This window comes from Rhinolophus hipposideros (assembly GCF_964194185.1).
Source record: "Rhinolophus hipposideros genome assembly, chromosome: 14".
NCBI lineage: Eukaryota > Metazoa > Chordata > Mammalia > Chiroptera > Rhinolophidae > Rhinolophus > Rhinolophus hipposideros.
This window is the reverse complement of record NC_138060.1, coordinates 65,522,785-65,548,112: the sequence shown is the minus strand read 5'-3', so window position 1 is coordinate 65,548,112 and position 25,328 is coordinate 65,522,785. Positions and strand designations below refer to the sequence as shown.

Sequence of the window (25,328 nt, the reverse complement as noted above, 5' to 3'; positions counted from 1 at the left end):
TAACAAGGCAGCAGTTCATATTTGGAGAAGTTAGTTTGCTTACTCCAGTAGTTTAAAAATAGTTTTTCGGTTAACACCTATTCCACACAATGGAGATGTCAGGGTAGGTTTTCGTGGGGGTGTGAACGGGAGGAGGCTGTGTCTGGAGCTGCACACAGCGGATCGCTGCACAGGCGGACGGGGTCCAGCAAAGCTCCGGGGGGTTCTCCCTGCGAGAGGCTGCTTAGTGACGCGCGGCACCGGGTTGGTGGGGGGCTGGGCGGGGGCACTGGTGTCCGTGTCCGCGGTTACCTGAGGTTTGGAGTTGGGGTGCCGAGAGCCATTTCTGCGGAAAAACAGATCCCTACAGTACGGTGACCACGGAGACGTCACTGTCGGAAGCACATGCTTTTGAATAACAAAGCTTTCAATAGTCCCCACGCAGAGCACATAGATCCTCGCGCTCACTGTAAAGCGTTTCCTCCCGCCCCCGCCGGGAGGACGGGACCCCAGGCCGGCGACGCTGCCTGTCTGGCCAGTGGCCGCGCCTAAGGACAGGTAGGGAAAACATTCCCCAAGTCCCGCGTCGCCCCCCACCCCTCACTCCCCTGGGTTCTGCAGATCGCAGCCCCGAATCAGACGTGGTGGTTTCCTCGGCCAGGACGCCTGAAACACCCCGGACTTCCGTGTCTCCGGGAGGCCGGAGGTTGGGGGACGCGGGCAGGTCGCGCTCCCTGCGCCCCGATACGCGGGCTGCCGAGGAAGGCGGCCTGGCTCCGGCTTCTCCTCCGTCGCTAAGCAGCACATCTGCACGCCGGCCCGGGGAGCGGCTGGGCCTTCGGGTGCCCGGGCGCAGGCGAGGCGCCCTCCCCGGCTTAGCGCGCGGGGCCGGGGGCCGCCTCCCCGCAGGGCGGCAGGTGAGCGCGGGTCGCACGCCTCCCGGCCCCGCGCACGGAGCATGCTCAGCCCGCCGCGCCCCTCCCCTCCCCTCCCCGCTCCCCGCCTCCCCTCCCCCCGCGCCCCTCCCCCAGGCCGAGCGGGCGGCGGAGCCGCGGCGCCGGGTTTTCCGAGCCGCCGCGAGCGCGGGGAAGGAGGGACGCGGCCCCACACGGAGCACCGGGTGCAACCCCGGATTGGCCGCGAGTAGGACGCGTTCGCCGGGCCGCGGGGCCTCGGACTGTGCCGCGCCGCGCAGGTGCGGAGGTGAGTGCGGCGCCAGCCGCCGGCCCGGCTCTCGGGCGCCGACAGCGCGGGGTCCTCGGGGGCGGCGGCTGGACGGGGGCTCCCCGGGCTCCCTCTCCCGCCGGCGGGGCCGGGGCTGCGGGCCACCCGCGCCGGGAGGAGGTAGGGCCCGGGCGCCGCCGCTGTCACCCCGCGGCGACCCCTCTGCTCCCCGTCAGTCGGGAAATAAGTTTGTTTGGCTGCGAGGCAGCCGCGAAACCGGGAGCGCGGAGCCGGTGCTGCGGCGGGGACCCCCGGATCAGCGCCCCGACCGGTCCGGCTGCTCCGCTCTGCGCGCCCGCGCCGGGGGCGCAGGTTCCTCGGTCCCCGCCGAGGTCGGCCCCCGGCGCCGCCGGCGAGGGGACGGCGAACTTGGGCTGCGGGTCCCAGGGACTTGGGACGCGGGGCGCGGGGCTGTAGCGAAGCGGCGGTGTCGGGGCAGAGGCGGATCTGGGGGCGCCGCGCGGGGCTGCAGCGCGGGCCACACGCACCTGGTCCCCGTCCGCCGCCGGCCCCCGCGCACCCCGGCTCTACGGGCAGCCCGCGGGGGTGCGGGCCATTCGCAGCCACTCCGGCCTTCGCCGTTTCCCTGCTGAGGCAGAGGCCGCCTGGTCTGCTCTCCGGACCCGGACCCCCGCGGATGCGCCAGGCTCCCCGCAGACGCGGAGCCAGTCGCGCTCCTGGAGCTCAGGGCGCGGACCCCGCGTGCGTGTCCCCTTTGTGCTTGGTGTCACTTTTATGACTGAGTGGTGTGGAGGGACGGGCGCACGACGTGGGCGCCGGGCGTCAGGTGCCTGGACCCGCGTGCGGCCCAGTGGAGCCCGCGCGCGGAGGCGACTTCGCACGACCGCGGGAGCCGCTGGAGGCCGCTGGCTGGCGGGGTCTGCAGACTCGGCGGGGGGCCTGGCGGAGGGCGTGGGGCCGGCCGGCTGACGTGTCCCCTGGGGGGAGGCGGCTGCGTGCGGGGCGCAGTGGGGGTCGGTTTGCACGACGGGGTTCCTGGGAGGAGGAATCCTGGGGACTTTCTCTAGTTTTCCTACTGGAATCAACAAGGGGCGGGAAGTGCTCGTCAGAAGCACAGGTCCTGTCACTTCTCGGGAAGCTCCTGCAGTTGGCCGCGAGGGGAGTGGCTGTTTCAAGCGGTAGTTCCCCGGCTGGTTTGTTTGGACATTTGCAATGACAATTGGGGACGTGCCTTTGTTGTGCCCATTGAGGTTTATGGTTGACATCCGTTACGGAAGGGGGAAGGAGCATGTACACGGCAGGTTTCCACGCAGGGCGTCCACGCGGTGACATTTCCAGGCGGGCAGAAGAGCAAGTTTGTCTCTCCCCAAGTGGGTGAAAAACAGCACTGTGCCATGGAGGCAGGCATTCAGGGGTGGTTTTCATGGCATCTGAGAAAATTCACATTTCACCCATAACTTTATTCCTCGTCTTGGCTCCTGTGGAGATTTGCGTGCATCTCCACAGCGGGTCGTGGGAGTGGAAGATCAGCAAGTCCCACAGGAGCATTCTTTTTGCCATCTTATAAAATGCAGTTGATTTTTTTTCTTCCCACTGGCTCCCACGGCCTCAGATGGATGAGCAGGGACGATGATGAAGCTCCGCGTTTTTCAGTCCATGTCCCACGAGGGAGCTGCAAACGTGGGGACAGTGGCCTGCTCCAATCAGGGGCCATGACTCTGGGGGAAGTGACCTGTTGTTGTTTAAGGGGGCAGCTCAGCGCCAAGTGGAAGTGTCATCAGGCAGAGTTGCTTATCTGCAGCCTTTACAAACCTCTTGTCAGTTCCTTTAACTGGGGGCCTGTCTCAGGGAGTCAGTTTCATGTTGGTGGGTGGTGAGCAGTTGAATAGGGAACAAGCCTTTCAAATAATGTTGGATTTTTAAAGTCATCCTACTTTTCTCTCTCTTTCCTTTTCTTCTCTCTACACACTGACTCTATTGGCTAGAAATTTTCTTCTGAAAGGTCTTCAAAACGAAAGGTGACCTGAATAATTAAGCTTCCCAGCAGAAGAGTCCCCCTTGTAGTTGTGACTTTTCTGCCAAGTTTGTCTAATAATGGTTTTCACTTGTTGGATTCTGCTTTGTTATATTCAAAGACATCGACATACATCAATTTCAGTCCCTTTATATCTGAAGCATGCTTTTGTATGATTTTAATTGAATTAAGCTATTTCACATGATGAGCTGGGAGATGGCTGTGTACACAGATGTGGAGAGTTTTGTTGTTTCCATTTTCCAGTGTACAGCGTTCTAAGCGGTGAAGGAGACCGGATTTATTACCTAGACTTGGTCTTCATATTTTTGTTTATTATATACTATCAGAAGAAAATTGGACCACGTATCACTAAAATTTATTTATGTATTATATGTATATACTGATATGTTGTTAGACTTCTTAATGTTGTAAAATATATGCAGGAAGAAACTAAAGGATAAATAAAGCAAATGTTATGAAACAGAAGTTCTAATAGTGTTTTTCTGTGTTCCACTGGATTGGTTTACACAGCCGCCACGTGTCCATTTTGCAGATGGCTGATGGCTTAGGAGTTTTTACCTTTCTCTGCATATCTCTAGCCCTGCCATTCATCATCCCAGATACTGTAGCCAGTTGCAACGCAGCTAGGAACCTGCATGTCTGAAACCCGGGCCAACAGCGCTCACTTCCCATTCCTGGACTTGTGTGGATGGGATGAGGCGTAAGAAATGGATGTGAGCTAGGGCTCTCTTGGATCTCCCACGTGGGCTGCACAGACAGAAAAACACGAAGTTTTAATTTACACGGTGAGGTTCCAGCAGTCAGGAAGTGAGAATTGGAGGAGGCAGTGAGCTAGGAAGGGACGCCCAGTCTCCCTGTGGCCCTGTTGTGTGGCTGGGGAGCCAGGGAGCAGATCGGCCTGCACCTGGGCGTGGCCTCCGACATTGGGCAAGGTGGTCCTGTGGCGCCTGTGAGTCTTCAAATCCTTAGCCGTACACTTGGGATGACGTCTATTTCAGGGCATCGTGGTAGGGATTAAACATGGGAGCGTCTGAACAGAGCTTGGCTGTACTCAACGGGGTGGGCTAACAGCTACAGCTACAGCAAGTGAATCGAAAAAGTGAACTGGGTCAGATGCAGATTAAATTGATTTCTCATTCATGTAAAGTCCCAGAAGGGGTGATCCTGGCAGTGCCCGTCCAGGATGATATTCAGACACCCACCCCACCTTCAGCCCTTCCCTGCCATCTTCAGCAGGGTCCCCACTTTCATCCCCATCAAGCCACGGGGAGGAGACCCGAAGGCCTACATATCATGTTTGCTTTCCCTCCATTGGCTGTAGGTGGGTGAGTCTTACTCAGAGGGAGGCTGGGAAATCTCATCTGTCTGTGTTTCCAGAAAGGAGAAAGGGGGTTGGAGGCACAGCCAGCACTTTGCAACATTCTATGGCTGTGTGTGGTGTTTCCTTCACGTTCTATGAACAGCACTCCTCTTAACTTCCCTCAACCAGAAACACTGGGACAAATATAGAAAAAAAGAAAAGAGCCACAGACACAGCGCTCACTGTTTCTTAGGTACTTTTCTAAGCACTTTGTCCTGCTGGAAAGATGCTAACTCTGTTGTATGAGGAAAACCAGGCTGAGAGAAATTGAGTCACTTGCTCATCACAGCCAGTAAGTGGCAGAGCTGGGATTAGAACCAGGGTCGTAGGCTCCAGAACTGATTTTCTTAGCTTCACTGTATTATTTTTTTGTTGTTGTTCTGGCTTCAGTACTTACCTGATTATAGCCGTCAGACCGTCTTTTCTTTTGGTCTTATATAAAAAAGTTGAAAGAGAACTTAAAAATCCCAAAGAAGAAAAAACATTGCCTTCAATCTGAAATCGACTGCAGTGTGATTCAGGTTTATGGGGAACAGCCAGCAGGATCAGGTAGGTATTTCCAGGAAGACCCCCACTGCGAGGCTTTGCACTTCTGATGAGCAAATAGTGCGGGGCTGGGCCCTCCTGTGACCTTTCTCTTCAGCTCTCACTGTGGGAGTCCCGGGCTCCCACTTTCATGCTGCAGCAAGTGACCTAAATTCCTGTTCGTTCCTTGGCCTAAGCAAATGTCCTTTCTGGTAAGTTTGCAGCTGAAATATCCTGTCCTAACCTTCCTTCTGCTCTTCACCAACATACCCTCCTCTTGTACTCCCAGCTCTGCTAAACATTGTCAGATTTCCTGCATGATCATCGGGGCCTCCAATCTAGAATCCCAGCGTCCTCTGAACGAAATGACAGCTCGCCCTGTTGTCCTGTCCACCTGACACTAGAGAGGCTGCCTCAGCTCACCGTCCTGCATATTTGTCTTTTACAGAAATGCCTGTCAGACTTTGGCTTCCCCATGGCTGCAGTGGAGACGTGAGGTGGTGGGTAGGGGCAGTGCTTTGTGCCACGACAGTTTGTGGTCCAGAGTTACAGAGTCCTTCCTTCCTATTGTTCAGTATGTTCTTGTGGCATGGCCACAATCAGTCAATGGCACGTGCAGACATACTGTCCACTTCTCACTGACCTCTTCCTCAAAAGCCCCCGTTCGTTTCCTCCTCACGTTCCCTGAACTCTTGTCCTAAGAAATCTGCTGTGATTCCAGTTTCTAAATTTCCCTCCCTCCCGCTTGTCTCGCATCCCTGCCATTTATGCTGTTCACCCGCGCGTGTGTGTGTGTGTGTGTGTGTGTGTGTGTGTGTGTGTAAGCTCCCCCCCATCATTTTAAGGGTGTAGAGGGATGCGGGTGCAGACCTGCTTACTGCCATGGTTGCAGACTCCCCCTGAGCCGTGTCCCCCAGGGCCTTGTGCAGAGGTCACCAGCTGCTGTGACAGGTAAGCTGTCAGTTTCCAGTGACGCCCAGTAGCTTTATACTTCGTGGTCATGTGCAGTTGTCCAGTGCTCACGGCATTGTTCCTGATGGAGTGGCTTTCCATGGTGTCAGTGGGGGACTCAGGTTCCTACCGTCTGTGGCTTTGTCCTGTCCTGCGCCCCCAGAGCCCTGTTCAGACAAGGTGGATGGGGTGTGAGGAGAGAAGCATCCTGATGAGTCACAGGAGGGCTGGGCGTGGTGATCATGGCTTCTGCCCTCATTCTACGTGGCCATTCCCTCTGCAAGGGAAGCTGAGAAGTGGAGCCCCACGGATGCCCAGGAGGAAAGGAAGGCAGACTTGGTGCCTTCGGTCTGTGAGCTGTTTCCAGTGAGCGAGTATGTGGTGACCAGCTGAGTCCCTACTTCCCTCCCTCTAGCTTTGCAAACAGGAGAGTCTAAATGTTATTTGCCAAAGTATGTATTCCCTTTCTTCCTCTTAGTGGGGCCTCTGTTACTATCCCATTCTGTTCTTTAAGGCTTTGTTTTTTAGAGCATTTCAGTTTTACAATAAGATTGAGAGGGGGTACTGAGATTTCCCTACACCCCCGAGTCCCCACAGGCCCACCTCCCCAACGCCAGCGTCACTCACCGGTTGCGTGGCCATCGCCAGGAGTCCGGAGGTTGCCATAGCGATCACGCTGGGGTGGGGGGTCGCGTCTCCTATGGGTTTGGACCAGTGCCCATCCTGCAGCATCACACAGAGCACTCTCCCCACCTCCGTGCTCCACCTGGCGTCTCTCCTCCCTTCATCCCCGGAAAGTCCTGATCCTTTTATTGCCTCCATAGTTCTGCCCTGTCCACTTCGGCGTCTGGTTGGAATCTCACGGTGTGCAGCCCACCTTTTCCGACTGGCCTCCTTTGCTTAGGAATGTGTGTTTCAGGTTTCTCCCAGGCTTTTCCCGGCCCAATAACTCCTTTCCTTCCAGCGCTCAGTGCCATCCCACTGCCTGGTGCTGTCCCGTTCTTAGTGCTTGGCCTGGGTGGGACTCCGTTTCCTACCTGAGGAAGAGCCCTGGCTTCCTGTCCCCAGCAGCCACCAGGGGTGTCAGATGCTTGCTGTCCCTCGGTGGCTCCAGGTGGGCTCAGGGCCCGTCCCTGAGCCAGCAGCTATGAACAGGGACACAGAAGCAGGAGGACACTGACCCAGCCTCTTGCCACCAGAGAGGAGCCTCCATCTGCTTCCTGGGTCACTGCGTGTTGGTTGAGAATGAAAGCCAGTGAGAGGAGAGAATTGTGGTCCTCTTACGCTGCTTGAGGCCACCCAGACACATACTCATCACTAAATGATGCAGCCAGAGCTCCCGTTTCTTCAGTCTTTTCTCCTTGTAGAGCTGAGAATGGAAGTGGAAGGAAGCCCTGCCCATGCACTGAATTCCCTCAGGAGATGGCCTCTGGCCCCTCCCAGGTAATGTTCTCTTTCTCCCATTGCACCCCCTTCTCAGGCCTGTCAGGTGATGTCTTCCTAAGCCTTTATTTACAGTGTCTCTCTGGCTGGCCTATTCTTGCCGTCTTTCTCCACCATGTTTATTATAGTTTGCACAAATGTCATGCTCTACTCAAATGTCACTCCTTGAAGCCTCTTTCAATACCACTGAGGCATAAAGAATGGCTCCCTTCTCTGTTTGTGCTCCTGTTACATATATATTTTTTCCATGTCACTGCTAAAATACCTACTGCGGAGGTGACCAGTCTTCCTGGTTTTCCCAAGACTGATGGGTTCCCAGGACGCTGCACGTTCAGTGTTAAAACCAGGAAAGTTCTGGGAAGATTGGGACAAGACTATTGCCCTGCCTGCTGCTGCATTGTCACACTTACTTCACGTGTCACTCAGTACCATGTGAGGTCCTGGGGACAGTGGGTAAGAGTTTGGAATCCGGTTGGAGCAGAAGCCTTACGGTCCTCAGTGCACATTGCACTGGCTGTGTGATGGTGGGTGGTAGCCAGTTGCCCCTTGTCTTGGTCTCAGTGTCTCAGTTGTACAGTGGGAACGTGTGCATTTTGCAGGGTTGTTCAGATCATTAACAGACATGGTGAATCACTTAGTTTGCCGATGGGTGCATTTGTCAGGTCGGGCCGTACCTGAAGGCATTGGAAGTATGGGGAGACTGTGTTTCTGCAGAGCACTTGGTACATGGCCTAAACCCCAGCGAGCGATCGGCTCACGGGTGTTCAATGGGTTGATGTTATTGATACTAGAGTATCTCTTGCCTAAAATATGGTAGGCACCAAAAATACCAGAAAACACACGTTCATGGAGCATTACTGGTATCACCAGGGGTTTCTGATACGGAACCAACAAGTCAGGGAGAGTGATAGGAAATATTTGAGAAAGATTTTTTTGGTGTTTAAAACTTGAAAAAGCAGGACTTGGCTGCAAGATTAGTTCCTTTTTAGACAAGGTTTTATTTTTCTGGCTTTTAAAAAGACCAGAATCAACAGTTTTCATGGTTTGGCAAGAGAAAATTTTTTCCATTTGCTGGCAGAGTCAGTTTCAGCTCATAACCCTAAAAATACATATTTTTCACTGTTAATGAAACAGAAGAGATGCGTTTCCGGGAAGGGAATTTACTTCATGAGAAAACATGGCTCAGGGGATAGGAGCATTGCTGATTCCAGAATGATCCTGAGTCTTTTAAAAAATGCATACAAATGTCCTTCGTGGCCACCATAGTAAGATGCTCTCTCTACCTTCGTGCTGAGCTTCTGTGGGTAATGTTACTCTGTACCCTGCGCAATTGTAGAAATAAAAACCATAATAGTTCATGTCTCCCTTGTCTTTTAGGCTTGTCCTGGAAATGTCCGGTGAGGACAGGTGTTACCAGTGTGCTTGTGCTGAGATGGCCCCAGTTTGGAGAAGACAACCAGACAAAAAAAATGACATGACTCAACTCCCCAAATGTTTTATAGGCTTGATTGGGGGTATCCGACCATCATTTGTGTTGTACAGATTTGTATTGTCATCTGCATTAGGACAGCACTTCAACTCTCAAGGACGAATATGAATATTTTTGTCTTCAGTGACTCATTTGATTAGGTATTATCTAGCTATTGATTCTAGACTCCATGCAGATTAGCCAATGAATCGGGGGCCCAAGCACAATTTTACTGTGTTTAATTAGGTGAATGACATCCTTAAAGAGATAATGTTTACGTGAGTCACATTTCTGATCCCCAGAAAATTATAGTACAAACATGGTTACGTCGAATTCTTGGAATTAAGTAACTGTAGGTAGAGGTTTGTCATTAACCTACCAAGTGTTTTATAATGTCAGATCTATTACTATCCCCTGGCACAGGTAACCAGATGTGATTTCCTTCTTGATGTAGGATAGGCGTTTAGACAAGAATGTGGGCTTTGATTCCCACAGACCTGGACTTGTTCCGCCTCTTCCAGCTGCATGACCGTGACCGTGAGCAAGCCCGTAACGTTTCCCAGGGCAGGTTTTCGCACCTGTGAGGTGAGTGGGACCACGCCCACCTCGCGCAGATGCCAGGAGCACCTGTGGAGAGGGGAGGCCGCGTCAGCCCTCTGCCAGGCTCTCTTAGTACACAGCCGTGCTTTCATAGTTGAGGAAACGGTACTATAGGCTGTGACGGGACCCCATGTACACTGCGTGAGGCCCGTCCTCTCTGTGCTGCCTTTTAGGGGCTCATACACGTGTGTTCCTGGCTTTGGTGATTTGCTATTTCTCACTGTGAAAAGTCAAATATACAACCATTCAAACTGCATTTAAAAGTTTGAATAGATTCTGAATGAAGCTCTGAAGGGTGCCCCTCCCCCTTTTGGTGAGAGAATAGTAGCGTGGGTGTTTTACATCTATCTTCACTGTCCTCAGTTTCTCCTCTCCCTGCTTCCTGATAGAAGTTCGAAGAGGTAAAGTGTGACTGTCATACAGGAGAAATAGAAAACACCTGCTCCGATAACATTGTCACACGTCTCTCTGACATGATTTGCGGCAGAGTCGCGTTTGTGAAGCTTTCCGTGTGTGACAGTTGTGGACGATTGGCTCTCTCACCTGCAGGACAGGAATCTTCATTCGGAAGTCTGCGCTCTGAGTCTGGGGTCTTTCTTTCCTGTATGAAGTTCCTTTGTGTTTTCGTTAGCCCACTGCAAGTTCTCATCCACCAGTTGCTAGCATCGAACTTAAAATTACTAGTATGTCCCCTCTTTTTTTTTGTTTGGTGAAGCTAATGGTCAGAATTGGAGTCATGTACACAATTGTAGATACTGTTAAGGTGTGTGTGTGTGTGTGTGTGTGTGTGTGCGCCCATTGAGTAATGTGGGTTATTGGGAATTCATAGTTCTATTAACTCTACTCGATCCTTTTGTTGGTAGCAATTTACAAGTAAATTGTAGTTTATATTGTGGGCTGTAACTAAAATGAATACTTTTTAGAAAACATTACTGTTATTCAAAGCAGCAGTCTTTCGTTCTTCTGAATTAATGAGCTTTTACAAATTTTAATAATTTTCTTATAATGTAGCTCCTTAAATCAACATATGAGGGTTCACTCTTAAGAGAAGGAACATAATATAATGCACTCCCCCAAATAATGAATTCCATGTTTTAGGTTGGGATTCAAGCTGCAGATGGAAGTCACTGTTTTATGTGATGTACGATAAAAGAAAGCCGGTTCCTGACTTGGTTCCAGAGAGCTGTGATGACTCAGATTCTGGCCCCACGACTTGTGTATCTGTGAGATGAGATCAAGTTATTTAACCTCTCTCAGCTTCGTGTTTCTGATGCGTATCGTGGGGACATTCTTGTAGGGGTGTGAAGACTGAAATGAGTTAAGTATGTATACACGTAGCTCGACACATAATTATACCATTCCTAAAATAACTGAGTTTATCATTAGGATCTTATTCTTTTGATAATTTAGTCCATACGATACCTATGTTGTTGATGAAATATGTGGAAGTTATAATTTACACACCCGGAATGCCGTGCTTTTAAAATACCCCGTGAAGTGACTCGTGTTTGCTCCCGTGTCTTCATCGTGGGTAGACGACGTGATCTGCCTTGGCCTTATGGAAACATCAAGGTAGCATTTCCTCGGTGCCTCGTTTGATGGCTGACCGTTAGACAGAGAGGCGATTAGTGTCAGAACTGAGAGGCGATTACCACTATTTGAGATTTCATTTTGGGGAAGTGGTTTTGGCTATGATCACGAATCTTACTTATTAAAAAGAAGGGAATACTGAATAGATTCTCATTTCTATTCTTTCTACTTCAGCTGGAGCCCGTTTTGCCATGCTGCAAAAGGAAATGAGGACGTGTGACAGCAGAAATGTAAAAATGTGTCGAGTTGCTCTCAGTCCAATGTGACTGAAATTTTTAAAAAGATTTACACTTTTTTTGGTCTTATTTGTAATACTGACAGTACTGGGAAACGAAGTTCTGTTTACTCTGGAGAATAGCAGTGTCTTTATGGGTACTTTGAATTTCAGAACTTAGCGGGCTTCACAGTAATGACTGCTGTATTGTTAACATGCATAATGAAAGACTTTTACATGTTTGAACTGAAGCAGGTTAATGCTATTTTGCTTCCTATGTGTTCAGAACGCAGTAAGTTTCTTTTGAATGTTTCTCCACTTCTTCCTTGTGTGTGAGTTTACGGAATTCAAATAATACTTGTATCGCATATTGTTTTGTTTATAGTTAGTCATTTAACCTCATGACTTAGGTGTCTCAATTACTTTTATATTTCTTTCTCTATTTCTCACACATACAGTAAGAACTTATGTAGTTTTCCATTGTGATTTACATTTTGCCCCTTGCTATCTACCAAGCTGATTCACGTATGAATCTTAATTCCTTGGCAGACCTCCATCCTTGCATTTTATGGAATCTAAGCTGGGGCTTTGTTTTGGAAATTCTAATCATTAATGCCCCATGTTCTCCCCATTAGTTTATTCTCAAGATGCTCTTTGTACTACGGGTTCTCAGGGGTTCTTCCACTGCCAACCAGACCGAGTATTCCTGGAAGGCCTAAAGCACACACTTTCCATGGGAAGGGTGGTAGAAATCGTTAGGCTTGTAGGTGTTAGGAAGAGCTACGAAACTCGTTACATGGGTGGATTCCACCACCCCAGCCACTGGAATTACCTGGGCTGAGTAACTGAAGGGGGTGGCGGGGCTGTTTTCCTTATATCTGAAAATAATAGGACAGATTGTCCATCGATAGGGTTATTTGAGTTTGCCTTTGGTCCTTGATGTTACTTAGGTTCCTTACTTCCTGACTAAGGACTGCATTTGAGCGGGGCCTACGTGTACAGTCTAAGTTCGGAACAGAATGTCACTGACGTAGGAACTTTGCCCGAGACTTGCTGTCACTGTAATCTCGAGATTGACTTTTCCTGGGAGCTTGTGAGGAATGCTGCTCTGTCCCCCACCCCAGACCTTCTGTATCAGGATCTTCATTTGTGCAGGTGATTTTCATTCACTGTAAAGACTGATAGGCATTGACTTATACGTTCTTAATGAAATGAACCAACTGGTCCCCTGCTACCAGGCTTAAGTGTCAAGCATGCACTCACCATGCTTACTTGTCTACTGAGGATAAAATTCTGCAGAACTAGACCAGTACAGTAGGGCTTAGCCTAAGGATGATCAGAATGCAGTGGGATAGGTTTTATATACGAGGTCTGACAATTAAGTTCGCGACTTGTTGCAATGGTGTTGCTAACGTTTATTGATATCAGAGGGATTATTCGTTATGAATTTGTACCAACTGGACAAACAGTGAACCAAGTTTACTATTTGGAAGTGCTGAAAAGGCTGCGTGAAAAAGTTAGACCTGAACTTTTCCCCAACAATTCATGGCTCTTGCATCATGACCATGCACCAGCTCACACGGCACTGTCTGTGAGGGAGTTTTTAGCCAGTAAACAAATAACTGTATTGGAACACCCTCCCTACTCACCTGATCTGGCCCCAATGACTTCTTTCTTTACCCAGAGATAAAGGAAATATTGAAAGGAAGACATTTTGATGACATTCAGGACATCAAGGGTAATACGATAACAGTTCTGATGGCCATTCCAGAAAAAGAGTTCCAACATTGCTTTGAAGGTGGACTAGGCACTGGTGTCGGTGCAGAGCTTCCCAAAGGGGAGTGCTTCGAAGGTGACCATAGTGATATTCAGCAACAAGTTATGCAGCACTTTTTCTAGGATGAGTTTGTGAGCTTAAGTGTCAGACCTTGTATACCTCTAAATTTCAGGAATTCAGGTAGAATGTTGTCCCATGAATGGAACAGATGGTGCTTCAGAGTTGTTGTGGGGGAGCACCTGCATGTCCTCTTCATGGTCTTCTGAAGCCCTTGGTGGGGACTCTTTCTAGCCCTTCCTGCTTACGCTGAGGTCAGGCACGTCCAGTGCACCGTCTTCCAGCCGCCATCGGTGTAACTGATCAGCATTTAGAGAGTTCCGGTTTTCAGGACTGATTTCTGACATACGAAAAGCCATGTGAAATGTGCTTTCAAGGACCTCTTTGCTTGGTATGTACATTCATAATTACAATGTGATGTGGGATAGTATGGTGGCAGTTGCCTAGAGATGATGGGGAAGAACTGGTACTTGAGATGAAGTGGGAAGATAGGCAGGATTGCAGTTCAGGCTTGGGAAGAACACTTAAGAAAGAGAATATAGTGGGCACAGTGGCCTGGCGTGGGCCTTAGTGTGTGGGATGGCGGCGATGGACATTTCATGGACGAGAAGGTGAGTGACAATCTCAGAGTGGGGCAGGGAACAATCAAAGACACTGCAATTAGTGCATCACAGAACTGTACTGAGTCACATGTCTAGTGTGTGACCCAAGTTGGGGAATAAGAGGAAACTGGGCCATAACCTGTAGGCCGTAGAAAGCCATTACAAGATTTTGAAGGGCTGGGATAGCATCTGATTGTTAAGTTTGAGAAATCCGTCCGAATTCACTGCCGAGATCTGAATGATGGCTGGGGGTAGCGTGTGGGGCGACAACTGTATGCTGTCTCCGCTTTTGGAAGGATGCCTGACCTATGATTAGTTCCTATTTCCTGTTCCGGTCATGTTAATTATGTAAGATAACAGTAAACTGAATATAAAAATGCCTTTGCATTTTATTTATTTAAATATTTATGCAGGTCTAATGTATTTCATATTTAAGTCCAGTAGACATAGGGATTAATAAACAATTGGGGGCTTAAATTAGAAAACTAAGAAAATGAGCAAACAGCATTATCTTACTCAGATAATGAAAAAAGCATCTCATCAGGTGATTAAGTGGGTTTATACTTTACAATGAGGAGACTTGTCTCATGGCCATGGTTTTCCAAATAGACAATTTCAATTGGGCACAAGATCTTTTTTTTTTTTTAAAGAAACAAAACATTTGATTTGAAATGTCAGACATTTACATGGCAAGGTACCCGGTGCCCGTCTGCCGTTTCTTGGTTATTCAGCACTTCTCCTGTGACAGAGGCACTTTGCTAATGACGTCTATTGTCCTTAGACGTTATTTGGGGGACACTCATGCTGTTTGACAACGTTTCAAGTCATGCCCGATGACGCTGTAATGCCCAGTTTCACTTTTAACTCACAGGAACAACAGAGAATCTCAACAGAGAATCTCTTCCACTGTCTGTGGTCTTGTTGGGTCATAGATCCAGAGCCTCCCCCGGGAAGTGGACCCGGACGTCTGGTGACTTCTCAGCCAGGCCCTCCCTCTGTTCTATGTGACCTGCACCACACCTTCTCCCCTCATTGCTCCCATGGAATCTCGAGCTCCATAACATGAGGCTTTAGCAATGCTCCATACAGCTGATTCTTTTTACAGTGTCGGGGTCCTGGCCAGATTGCCCTCTGGTACCTGCACTGGGAGGTTTGGGGCTGCGAGCTTCCCTGGTTCTCCCCTCTAGCCGTGACCTCGCTGTATCCTCTTTATAGAGGCCTTTTTTGCTTAGGCTCTCAGAGTGGGTTATTCCGGCCTACAACCCAAGAATGTGGGAGGTTCTCCCAGCATTTGCACGTGTCTGGAGACGCTTCCCACTTGCCATGTGCCTTACGGTGTGGCCCCTGCCCCTTCTGTTAGAGATTCCATGGCACAGACACACAGCTTACGTTTTCATCCCTCGTTAGTCTGAGGCCCTGGCAGGAATGCGGAACCGTCGTCCTCCTGGACAGCTGGTGACATTTTCCTCAGTTTGCATTAGGTCCTCGCATCTCAGTGTCCTGCAGAATGGCGGGGAGACGGCTGGCAATCCAGTGTGTAACTCCTTGGCCTCCCCTGGTTTTCAGGTTTGGTGAGTGGCTTTGTACAGAAGGAGCTCTGACAGCTCATAGGGCCAGAGCTGCCAGGTGGCTTCTGCATGAGCTGTGCCTTCTCTGGATAAGCCCACCAGCCCCTAGCTGCTGACATTTCAGGTAACTGACAGCTGGGTGTTCCCTTCTTGGTCCAGCTGATACTTACATCTTTTCTGCAGATGTGTTTCTGGAGCTCTGGTGTCACTGTCAGGAGCTAAAGCTCAGCGTTAGGGGCCTTGCCTGCAAACTTGTCATCGTCAATGCCGAGACTGGGAGTTTGGTACCTGGACGCTGAGGCCTCGTCTTGCTCCATGTACCTTCTAGGCAGAAAGGTCTCTGAGTTCACCTGGGGCCTGGTCTTCAGAACCGGGCAGCACCCAGGCCAGCTGCTCTCCTAGTACGTGTCATTCGTAGTCTTCACCATGAAACCCTTTTTGACCTGTTCGGAGCAGGGCTTTCCAGCAGACCCACTGTCAGCCGTAGAGAAACATCCCCTGCCCGCAGCGTGGGAAGCGGAGAGACCCGCGTTTGTAGGACCGATACCAAGTCTCTAGGGTACTTGCTGCAAACAGGAGGCTCAGAAAAACCCAGGCACCAGAGGGCAATGACGCCCACTGGAAGTGCTGGGTCAGAGCCCGGGGGTGAGGCTGATATGTTCCCCACGTGATTCTGATGTTCAGCCAGGTTTGGGAATGAAAGCACGTTCTTCAGAACACCAACCCTTCAGATATAAATAGGATCCCTTTAAAAACAGCGAGCAGAAGTGAGCTCAGGACACTGGATTTTAAACAGCTTTTCTTACATTAGGATTCTCAGAATGCTTGTGTGCACCTGGAAACGCATGTTTCTCAGGGTGGTGGCTGCTGTAACCCCGTAGCATGGACTGGGGGTTTATCTGCAGCAGGGGCTTCTCACAGTTCTGAAGGCTGCGAAGTCCAAGAGCAAAGTGGCAGCAGACCCTGTGTCCCACCGGTGAGGCTCAGTTTCTGGCTCATAAACAGCTGTCTTCTGGCTGTGTCCTCACAGGGCAGAAGGGACACCAGAGCTTGCTGGGGTCTTTATTGTAAAGGCTCCAGTCCCATTTTTGAGGGTTCCGCCTTCATGACCTAATCATGTCCCAGAGGCCCCACCTCCATTTACCCTCACTTTGGGGTGAGGTTTCAACACAGGAATACCTTCTTGGGGATTAGGTTTCAACATACGAATTTTGGGGGGACACAAGCCTTCAGTCTATAACAACCAAGAAACAACACTCCCCCCGCAAGGACTGTCTACTAGATATCTGATGCTTGTGGCTGTCAGCCTGACTGCTTATTAGCATTGTTTGATTTAAGTGGTCCATGGTGAGAATGGTTCTAGAAAATGCTGGGTTTTTTTTTAAGCTTTCCAGATGGTTTTATTAAGTGCAGCGGGGTTTAAGATTATACATAGAGTGGTATATTTTTTGGGAAGTTTAGTCTTAGTGTTTTCCATGTCATCCAGTATTTTACTGTTTCCTACCAGGTAGTTTTATTCAATTCATGTATGTCTCATGTCATATGTTTTAGAGTAGGTTTCCAAATATCTTTTTTTTTTCTGATTACAATAGAAACTTTTCTAGGAAGAAATGTCCCCCCAGTCATTGGAGATACTCTGTGAGAAAAAGAAAGAAACACACACACACACACACACACACACACACACACACACACACACACAAAACCTCATTTTCTAAGTAAATGCTATTCACAATGAGTAATGTTAATCAGACACTTACAGAGTACCAGGCAAGTTGCTAACCACTTCTGTTATATTACCTCATTTAAACGTAATTGTCCTGCGAGTGAGATGCTGTGATACCCCTGGGTCCTAGACGAGACAGCAGTGTCAGAGACCTCGAGCCACTTGCCTCAGGTCGCACTGCCGGTAAGTGGCAACACCGATGTCAGGTCCCAGGTGTGCCTGCCTGGGAGCTGCAGCTGCTGACCAGTTCGGCTCCTTGCTAAGGTAGCAATTGTTATGTTTAGTGCTAAGTGTGTGGTCGCGGGATCCAAGCTTGCACACGTTGCTTTCGGAAAGTGCATTTATTGCAAGGACTCGGAATCTTCATGAATTACTGGGGTTCGGGAAGGCATTCCAAATGTTAACAGCCATTTCAAAATAGGAAAATTTCCAAACCAACTTTGGTGTGTGTATGCAAACAGCATTTTTATAGTTATAGTAGATTTGTAATTTGTGTATGTAAATTATATGTTATATTCATTATTCTGAATGCATTCGAATACTCGAATTCACTGTATAAATATATTTTTCATGCAGATAGGCCTCCAAGTATTGCTAAGCATGTAGAAAATACTGAGATTGATAGTTTTTGTTACTCTGGCCACACATTTAAACAAAGGGAAAAGAATGATTTTCACTACGGGCCATAAAACTCACTGAAGGGGATTTATGTCTGGGTCCAAGTGCATTTTTTTAATGAGTCATTCAGAACATGATGCTTCATTTGAAAAGTACAAGCTTTTGCATCTCATTATAATACTTAGAAAGTTTTCAGCTGCATGTCTTTCATTTTGACAGAGAAGATAAATTGAGTAATAGGTAAATGACAACACAGGTTCTTTTTAATCAAGTATGATGGTTAATCTTCTGTGTCAACTTGGCCTGGCCACAGTCCAAGCATGTGGCCAAACCCTGGATGATGTATGTCTGGATGATACCTTGAAGGTGATTTTTAGATGAGATTACACTTAAATCACGAGACTCTGAATAAGGCCCATCCATAATGCGGGTGCAGTCTGTTGATAGCCTTCAGACTGAGACTGACCTCCCTCGAGGAGGAGGCCATTCTACGAGCAGATGGCTTTCAGATCCAAGCTGCAGCAGCATCTCTTCCCTGGTAGGTCCTGCTGATAGGTCTTCCGTCTACTCTGCAGATTTTGTACTTGCCACCTTCCACCATTGTGTGAGCCAGTTCCTTACAATCAGTCTCTCTCTCTCTCTCTCTCTCTCTCTCTCTCTCTCTCTCTCTCTCTCTCTCTCTCGCACACGCAGATGCACACACATTCTATTAGTGTTCCTCTGGAGAGCCCTGACTACTGCACCAAGAGTCCTTTTCTCCCTGTTTAGAGAAGGTTCCCCCATTGTTTTGCAATGAGTTTTACTTGGACATCTTGTCCACAGAGTTGACGTCATGCTCTTGCAGAACCACAGACAGTGGATGGCCCCAGGCTCCACGGTCTCCAGCACCAGCTGTCTCTCACTGATGGGCAGTTTTACAATCACTGTATGGGATGGATGGGCGCACACAGTTCCAAATGGAATGTTCTGCCCCCTGCAGGTTTGTGGTGTTACAGGTTTCCAGGTGTGGTTTGGGTCTTCCAATCAAAGTGAGATAATTTTAGAAAAATGTGAATGGGATCCTTCTAGAATCCCCTTCATACTTCCATTTAACTTACAGGTAATGAGTGGTATTCAGTGCTGGGGCCACATTAGGTTCCGTGGATAGGAAAGAAAAATGGGGGGTATGGACCCCTTCTTGGTGGAGCTTAGTGTCCGGTAGGGGAGACTGAAAACTACAAGTTAAATGACCCTTAAAATAAAACTAGTTACAAACCAGAGTAGGTGGTCAGAAGGAGAGAAGGAGCGTGCCAAGATGGGAAGGATGCACTTCTGATGGCTGTGGGAAACAAGGGTTCCTGGTGAACGTGATTTTTGAGACCTGAAATGTGAGAAGAAGCCTGGCCATACAAATGACCAGGGAAGAAAGATCCAGGTGAAGAGAACAGCGTGGAAAGGGAGGGAGGCAAGGGGGAGCCTTGTGCACTGCTTGGCTTTCGCCGTTGTGTTTGAATGGTCAGGACAGCTGTAGAGCGAGCCCAGCGACAGAGGCTGTGGAGAGAGTTGGGGAAGCCCTGGGAAAGTGAGGATGCCATAGGTGGCTCCAGCTTGAGCCTGTTGCAGGGGAAACCTCAATTTCACACTTCCCTGGTTTTTATTCTGTGGAACTTTCCTGTGACATAAGCCGTCAATGAAGCATTTAGGTAATAAGTACATGGTTTTGGTACGAGTATGACCATGAACGTGAATCCCTTTGTGTGACTAGCTCGTGGATACCTGTGTAGAGATCTTAAAGCCCAGAGTGTCGTGCTGTTGGTTTGAGAGGCTCTCCATGCTGACAGGCTCTCGGTATCTCCAGTCATTTGGAACTCTGGGCTTCCTGACTGAGAATTTTAATACTATGACTATCTCTCCCCTCCCTTCCGCTCCCTGCCTCCTCCTCTGCTCTCCTCTATCTCCTCCTCCTGTCATTCCCTTTCTTCCGTTTTCTGTTCAAGTCCTTACTGAAGGCTAAGACCTGAGTACAGCCCTGGGTACAGTGAACGGCCCGTGTTCCTGTAGGAAGTCATGTGCCTGGAGGCGCGTGTCCTCCAGCCCCGTAGGACTGTGAAGTCGGCCAGTGTAGCACTCGTGTTGTCTGAGTAGCCGCTCGCTGAAGAACGTAAGCCAGTGTCAGCACTGTAACTTGGCAGATTTCCATTTTGGAGCTTGAAGAATTCAAGTGTACAGCCTCCATCTTCATTGTTGAAATGAAGAGTTAAGGTAATTATCCATATCATCTAAAGGGGAAAAATCCAGTAGTGAAGAAGTGGGCTCTGAGACCTTGATTGATTTGGACTGGCTGTTAATGTTGTTTAATTTCCCTGGATAATGCCTGAATTTTCCATTTCAGTTTGCCTTTATAACCCTTTGTATTTTTAATTATTTTTCCGTAAAGGTTATATGTCTGTGAGTGTGCATTTTAATAGCATAAAAGGGTATCTGTGGTCAAAACTAAGCAACCGTTCCATTACCTTCTGCTAGCTCTTTCTTCTAGAGGCAAGGTTATGATTATTTGTTTATCTTTCCAGAGATATTTCTTGTATCTGAGCATGTACATGTTAAGGTGCTTTTTCAGTTAAAACAGGAATCTGAACATGTGAAACCGATGGCATACGATACCCTTTGTTCCCTTAAAGGTGGGTCTCAGTCGTCGGTCCATATTGCTCTGTAACGGCAAGAATCGTATTGTCTCCTGCCTGCACTGACCACTCTGAAGCTGAGGCCATGGTGCTAGAACCCTGCTCGTTGTCATCGATGTTCTTTATAGGACTTTGCCACTCTGAACACGAGTTTTGTAAACGTGTGAGTCTATCTGTAGAATAAATCCCCAAAAGAGGAACTGGAGTTTCTCAGTCAAAAAGCCGTGCATTGTAACTTTTGTACTTATTTCCGGATTGCCCTCCAGAGAGACGATCAGAGTTTACATTCTGTGGATTGTCTACGTAACTTTGGATTTAGGAGCCCCGGTGATTAGCAGAGGTTTGTTCCGTAATCCGTCCACACACACAGTTTTCACAAAGGCTCACACGTGGTCACACACCTGGCAAAGCGGCTTCCATCAGATGTCGTATGCAAGGTCATGGTCGGCTGTGGTTCCATCGTCTCCCACCGTAGGAGCTCATGATGGGCTCCCAGCTACACGACTGCCATGCTGCCCTTGGAGGCATTGGGTTCTGTAGGTGAGACCCTGGCCCCACCAGATGGTCCTGCTGCTCTGTGCGTTCGGAAGAAGCCAAGAATATATGCTCTTGTTCCCGGCAGCCTCAGGGTCTGTACCCAAGTGATATCCAGCTGATCGTTGGGAACCTGCGATGGTATCATGAGCTGAAAGAGACTAATAGCTCTCCTTTGCTGAGCTCTGACAGTCTGCCGGGAACCTTTGCATATGTTATTTCTAGTTTTTACAACCACCCTCCCAGGTGGGCGTTGTTATCCGCTCTTTACAGTTATGGAAGTTCAGAGACGCCGAGTGCCTCCTGGGCTCTAATAATTGGCACGGTGGGAATTTCGGTTCTAAAGTCTCTGAACCCATATTTGTGACGTAGCTGGTTCTGCTTCCGGAGGCGTTTCCCTTTGATTTTGCAACGCTGCAGCTGACCCTCAGAATCACTTTGCTTCACTCTTTCCTGCTGATCAGCAGCCGAACAGTTGTAGAGGCCGCCTTGCCTGCAGCTCCCTTTCCTTGGTTGCCACTGCTGCCCCAGGTGCTGAGACATTCCTGCCAGTTCTGAGTTCCTTGTGCTCTGCCTAGACGCCATCCACAACCTTATGTTTCTGAACTGACGTCTTCTGAGAGTTATTGAGATGCTGTAGTTTTCTAGCGCTGCACTGACTGTAATTAGTTGCTGACATATGATGATTTATTACTGGAGATTTCCTTAGAAATTTGCTTTGTGTTTCGGGGCTAAGAGCCAAGTGTTACAATTTCAGATTTACAACAGTTCTCCCACACCACTTAACACATCAAAACCACGTGTGGGGTCACCAGGCAACCTGACATCATAGCATGGGTCATCCCCGCTGCCTGTTTCTGAGAGAAACTGAAATGTGTAGCGATTAAGAGCACCGAAGAAGCTACACAGTCAAATTAGTTCTTCTTGATTAGGCCCTGGCGAGTTCTTCAATATATAAACAAATTAAAAGAATTTAAGATGCGGGCTGGTCAAAGCCAAGAATCCAGGAAACCTTCTAAGAATTCCACAAAGACAGAGACAAGTCAGAAGGTAAAACCCGGGACCATCAAAGCATGGAGAGCCAATAAGACACTCTCCCCGTGGCAAGGCTGTCGCACAGAACGAAGATTAGGGAAGAGTCAGAGACGGGACGTCAGCAACACACCCTGTCCTAGAGTGTGCCCGGAGAAGTCAGGGACAGTTTCCAGGCCACTTGCAGGTTTTGGAGCGGGGGATTGGGGGGAGCAGATATCTGCACTGACTTTCACTCTCACTGGTGTTCTCAGCCCCATGACCCAGGCCTCTAGGTCAGCGTGGTAGGCTGTGAAATTGGGACGGTTTTAGGGAATGATGACTTTATCAATAAATAGAGGGTTCTTTGTCTTGGAAGTCATGTATTTCTCAAAGCCTTCCTCTGCATAGATTTCTATTAAGACTTCTGGGCCCCTCAGGTTTTGTTTTCGCTTTGACTGTGTTTTAATTTTTAAAATCCCATCATACTTAGGATCCCCCTCCTCCCATGGGTAGGTTTAGCGTTGATTGTGACTGTGTTTTATCAGAAGCCCTTTCCACAATGTTTCGTATTACAGGCGTCCCTTGACTGTGGAATGGTGAATACAGCCACTCGAATGCTTGAGTATGAAACAGTTCACTGTCTTTGCAGCGTGTCTGCCAGTGACCATGTTTTTCTCTTAGCAGATCACTAATCTCTATCTCATTAGAGCCCTCAGGCTCTGTGTGATAGGATAGAAAATGAAAAAACACATCTGTACTGTGCATCACGATATTTTCTTCTCCTTATCTCCTGTTCCACTGTGAGATAATTGACGTGTTTTTCTTGTCTGTGTCCTCAGTTCCTGAGGCACTTCAGTGGCCACGCACAGTACCTGGTAGTAACATGCTCAGTAAACGTATGCGTGGATTCTGCCTTTGGTTCCTCTATCGGACACCTTTTCGTGTACTTTCTGGGCAATAAGTAGATAGATAGCTGGGTTTCTAGTAGATTTATACCTTATAATTAAGAAATATTGATTTAATATTTTGTCTCCTGTGGACTTTATTTAATCATTAACTAATAAGATTTATTGAATACCTTGCAGTTCTAGCTCCTTAGCCCATAATTGTTTTGAATGGAATGAGACTTTCACTTAATGTGATATACAAAACTTAGTGCTGCCATGGGAAGAGTGAGCGGAGGGGAGGAAATAGCTTTAAACACGGCTGAAAACTCATCAGGCATCTTTCTTGCTTTTAGAAGTACTGTGGCCTCCTTTGGTTGCAAGACATGGAGATTTATGTAAATAAATCTAAGGAATTCCGCTAAGGAATGGAGGTTTTTCAGAAGTTGAGATACAGAAATAAAGAAGAGAGGAGTATCTTGCACGTGGAAGGTTCTGGTAGGAATTCTGGGAGTCTGCACAACCACTGTGCCGCTGGACGTCCCCAGGCCGGTGGGGCTCAGGACTGGAAGGGGACGTGGAGTCTCTTGGTGTTGATGTGTTGGGGGGGGGGGTGCCAGCACTTTCTAGATCCCTGTCCCCCTGGTGCAACATGATGTACCTTCCCACCCGTCGTTTGTGACGGTCCATGTTTGTTTGGTCCCCCCACCCCCACCAGCTGCGTGCTCTTTTTCAGGAGAAGCCTGTATTGATTAAGTCACCATGTCCTCAGTTTGGGGGCAGTGCCCTTGCTAGGCCACCTGGTGGACTGCTGGCTACCCTGCGGTCCCCTGCGCTGTATGTGTGACTGAAGGGTGGCTTCACCTGCCGAGATTACAGGTTTACCAGGGAACTCGCAGAAGGGCCTGTCTGTGAGTCACCCTCGGGGGCCATTGGATGCCTGTTTTTTTAATTTAAGAAAGAACTCAGTGTTTGATCAAATTAAATGGCCTGAGGGGAAAGGGAGTCACGTGATGGTTACAGAGTGGGACCTTCAGGCTAATTTAACTGTGTCATGTCCCATAGTCCTTCGAAAACAAGCGCCATGATTAAGGCCAGTCTCTTTCCTATCTACTCTTTTAATTGATTGCTAGGAATCAAGAACATTCCTGATATATCCAGAACATCGCGTGAGATGTCATTTGAGCCTCTTCAGTGTGTACACGCCTGCCAGGAGCTCCCCCAACCCCACCAATGATGGAGGGCTGGGGTCCCATATTGGAAACTTAGGCCGAATTCAGTTCGGCTGCTCAGTGCCAAGAATTCTTGAACCCACGAGATGCTGGAGGCATGGGCTAAGTGGAGCCCCATTCATCATTGCTGTCAGACGCTGCCAGTGTTTAAAAGGTGCTGCAGGGCAGGGTCAGTCATGCACAGAATTAAAAGATCGCAAGCTCCGCTGGTCCAGCCAAAAGCCCGCTCTAAGCTGAGTGGCGTCAGGCCAGGGGTGGAAAACAAGCAGATACAGAGTTCATGCCGCCCACAAGCCGCTGTCTCAGTCCGAGCAAGGATGCTGAAGCCTGCACGTTCAGTCAGTTCTGCCCACACCCCCATCCCTTGTTTGAGTTGAAGGCTTTAGCGGAGTGCGTGTCACTGAAACCCTCCAAAGAAAGCGACACATCCGTCCCTCCATGGGAAGATAAAGATGGAGTCTGCTCCGTAACCATTTTGCGGTCAGGGCTTTATCTGCTTGTAGATAGCCTGTGGCTTGTTTCTAATCCTCTGCCCATTTCTTTCCCTTTCTTCACTGTCCCATGTACCTGCTGATTCTAACCGGAGCCACACTCACCGTTGTTGGCTTGGTGAGGTCTGCTTTTTTAACTCGACCAAAGGAAAACATGTATTTCCCAAACGGTCATATCAATACTAACATTTATTGAATACTTATTATGGGGCAGAGTCACTCTTTCAAACTGAATGCTTGCAGAAACCTCACGACAGCAAGAAATGTTGTTATTGCTCTTTGACTAATGAACAGAGGAAGGCTTTGGGAAAGTGAGCCAAGTGTCAGGGTCTGCAGGACAGTGAGCGGCAGAGCCAGGGCTCGGACCCTGGGAGAAGTGGCCGACGCTGACCCTGCTCTGACATGGCCACACGCTGGGGCTGTGTGTGACAGCACCTCACCGGCCTCCCACCCGAGCCTGTGTCGTGAGGTGATCAGGTTGGGTAGTGATGCCCGCAGAAACCAGGAGAAATTTACGGTGCTCAGCTCCCCGTGGTGGAGACTAGGTGCCAAGTATCGGAGTAGATGTCTTCACATATGCGAAAGGCTTTCCAGGGCAATACTGTCTGCTTTGCATTTGCCCAGGTGTCAGAACCCAGAAAGGAAGCCTCAGGGAGCTGCCTGAGTGGAACTGCCCCCAAATGAGCAGTTCGTCTCAGCAGGTAGTGAATCTCCCATCACCAGAACCACTCAAACATAGGCCAGGTTCTGGTTTTATAGGAATCCCGGGTCGCTGGATCGATTATGATGCATTGTAGAGAACTGTTATCCACTGT

The 25,328-nt window shown here is 49.0% G+C and overlaps 1 protein-coding gene across 4 annotated transcripts in view; it reads left to right on the top strand.

Moving 5' to 3' along the window:
• Positions 1-479: 479 nt before the first annotated feature.
• CNTN4 (contactin 4) overlaps positions 480-25,328 on the top strand; it is a 783,747-nt gene continuing 758,898 nt past the window's right edge. For 2 of the 4 annotated variants that reach the window (XM_081073440.1, XM_081073435.1), the window contains exon 1: positions 1,009-1,182. The gene's annotated coding sequence lies outside the window, so the exon portion shown is untranslated. Of the gene's footprint in view, positions 538-1,008; positions 1,183-25,328 lie in introns of those variants that run through there. The other 2 variants (XM_081073436.1, XM_081073438.1) reach the window with 2 other exon arrangements.